This window comes from Cupressus sempervirens, chromosome 8, assembly GCF_028749045.1.
Source record: "Cupressus sempervirens isolate cs-2001-9-10 chromosome 8, ASM2874904v1, whole genome shotgun sequence".
NCBI lineage: Eukaryota > Viridiplantae > Streptophyta > Pinopsida > Cupressales > Cupressaceae > Cupressus > Cupressus sempervirens.
In genome coordinates this window covers 656,464,374-656,467,170 of record NC_143125.1, presented here as the reverse complement: position 1 = coordinate 656,467,170, position 2,797 = coordinate 656,464,374, and the positions used below count along the sequence as shown (strand labels likewise).

Here is a 2,797-nt window from a genome sequence, read left to right as displayed (position 1 = left end):
CCTAGGGTTGGGGGCTAGTTTTAGGTCAAATCATGGTTAAAGCTTTCATTATGACACCTCAAAGGTACCACTTCCCAAGAGTGACGAAAATCATAAAGTAGGAGACACTCCATGCCTTCTCCCCTTTTTAGGAGATGTGACATTTGAGTGAGAAGTCCTATGGAAGATGTATAGGTTGGAAACTATGTTTTAGGTTGGGTCATGTAGGTTCTTATGTGAAACCTTGGTTATGTAGCTTTGAATAGGGTCAAACATAAGTAAAATTCGTATGCAAACTTTAAGTGAGCTTTCAAAGGGTTAGGATGACTCCTAGTGTCAGTTTAGTACTTGTTTTGAATGCCCACATGGTAGACCTAGGGGTTTTGGGCATTTTTACTCATTTATACTCTTATTATGGACTTGGGGGACCACCCAGAAGTTGCTTTTACCAAGGTGGCCGAAAATGAAGGACAACTCTTGAAGAATGTGAAGACTTGGAAGGAAAAAAGCTTGTCTTGAAGATTGTAAACGGAGGAACACCAACCAAGGACAATTAATGTGAATAAGATAGGTAAGGAGGAGAACCAATGTCACCCACACCCTTCCCAAGAAGGCTTGGGAGATGTAGAAGAATGAGAGGGTTTTAATAAGAGTAGGGGGAAAAACATTGAGGGGATGGAACCACTCTACATTTTGAAGACAAATTTTGCTTGATGGAGTGAGGAGGAGATGGAGGAAGAGGAGGAAGGATTCTGGGTTGAAGATGAAGATCTATCTAAAGGGAGAGCTCTTGAAAAGATAAGTAACTTATATGCATTTAGAGTAGTTCTTACTTATTGAGATGAAATATTGTTAGAAAAATTATTCCATAATGTTTTAGAGAGAACTCTTAGGATTGCATCCATGATCTCTTGGTTGAAATGAGTTCTCTTGCCTGGGGGTATGGCTAGGTCACATGCGGCCTCATGATGCCATTATGGTAGGATGGAAAAGGGCACTTGTGTGAATGGTTTTGATAATTATTGTTGTAATCTTGCAAATGAATATGAATGAAATTTTAGATCTTAAGTTTTTGATAATATATTTAAACTTGTGTATGAGAGAAGAAGTTGTGATAAAGATTATAGAAATGATGCTATTGTTATTTAAGATATTGTAAATCTTTTCTAAAAGTTATTGTTATTTATGGTATTGTTAGTTAAGAGAAATTATTTTGGATGTTAAATTTGTGAGTTATTTCATTAGAAAAAAGTGGCTAATGCTCAAGATCATTTTATCAAAATATCTATTGTGGATTTAAATATTGACTCTAAATCTTGATAGTTATTTGATGAATTTAAATAAGTTTTTGGTAGAAAAAAATGGGCATGACACATTTGGGGTTTTGTTGAGATCACATTTACTGCAGACATCAGATTGTGATGAAAATCACCACTAGCTCCCTCATTTTGATTGAGCATTCTCTTAATAGCCAGTGAGCTTGATGGAAGATCAGAATCACCAAAGGAAAGCATGTGAAATATAAAAAAACAAGATCAGGTAAAATGGATTTTTGTCGAGGTAAAGGTGGCATGGGAAAGATTAATAGAAGGACTAGAAAATTTTTACATTCATCAAATTAATGATCTACTAAATGAGATTAAAAAATTGGGGCCTTCAATTAATTTTTTCTTGGCTAAGTGCCCCATTTACCACTTTGAAAGGGCTAAGATGCTGCACAAATCTTTACATGTCTTCATTGAGGTAAGAACAACATATCCAAAGTTGAATAATCTTCTTTACAATCATCTTTTTGATGTTTTTGTAAAATCAGGAAAGATAAACGAGGCTCTCACTCTATTGCATGCAATGTTGAGGGACAACTATGTGTCAAATAAGATCATTTTGAGAGAAGCATTTTTGACATTGTTAAAGGAAAACAAATTGCAAGAGGTAGAGATGACTATAGTTCACATCAATGAGAAATGTTGCAAGTCTTTCCCAGATACCCTTAAATTTACTGAGTTCACTAATGCAATGTGTAAAGTAGGGAAGGCAGACAAGGCCTGGGAGATTGTCCATTTAGCAAAAACTTAGGGGATGTCCCTCAGTGTAGTACCCTTCAATAAGATATTGTATAGCCTTGGCCATTGTGGCAATTTCTTTAGAATTGATTTTCTTTTCTTTGAGATAGAAGAGATGGGAATCAAATCAAATATTGTAACTTGTAATACTATATTAGGAGCATATTGTGAGTGGGGTTATATTGATGAAGCATTGGAATTGTTAAATAGAATGAGGCATGGTCATTGTTGTCCAGACAAAATTAAATTTACTATCTTGATTGGTGGCCTCTATAGAGTAAGCAAAGTAAATGAAGCTCTTAGATTGGTGGCTAAGATGGGTGATGCTAATTGTACCCCAGATGAACTTACATTTACTACTCTAATTGCTGGTCTTTGTAAGGTTAACCGAGTAGATGAGGCTCTTTGATTAGTTGCTAAAATATTGTAGGCTCATTGTTCTCCTAATATAATTAGATTCACTACCCTAATTAATGGATTTTACAGAGTGGAGAGGGTAGATGAAGCTATATTTTTCTTAAAATCAATAGTTTAGTTAATCATTTTTCTTAAAAAAATCATATTAAAAAAATTAGTAAGAATAATAACATATTTTTGTTTTGGTGGATCCACATGTTTGCTGAATGTGTTATTTCTTTGTTCCATATCTTTGTAAGGAATTTTCTTGTAGTCTTGATAGGTTGATGAACACAAACATTATGTATGTATTGTAAATTTGTCTGCAAATGTTTTCTACTATATTTTGCTTTCTTAAG

The 2,797-nt window shown here is 34.4% G+C and overlaps 1 pseudogene; it reads left to right on the top strand.

The window, feature by feature from the left end:
* The first annotated feature begins 934 nt into the window (after window positions 1-934).
* Window positions 935-2,577, top strand: LOC149544149 (pentatricopeptide repeat-containing protein At5g28460-like; annotated as a pseudogene).
* Window positions 2,578-2,797: the final 220 nt, after the last annotated feature.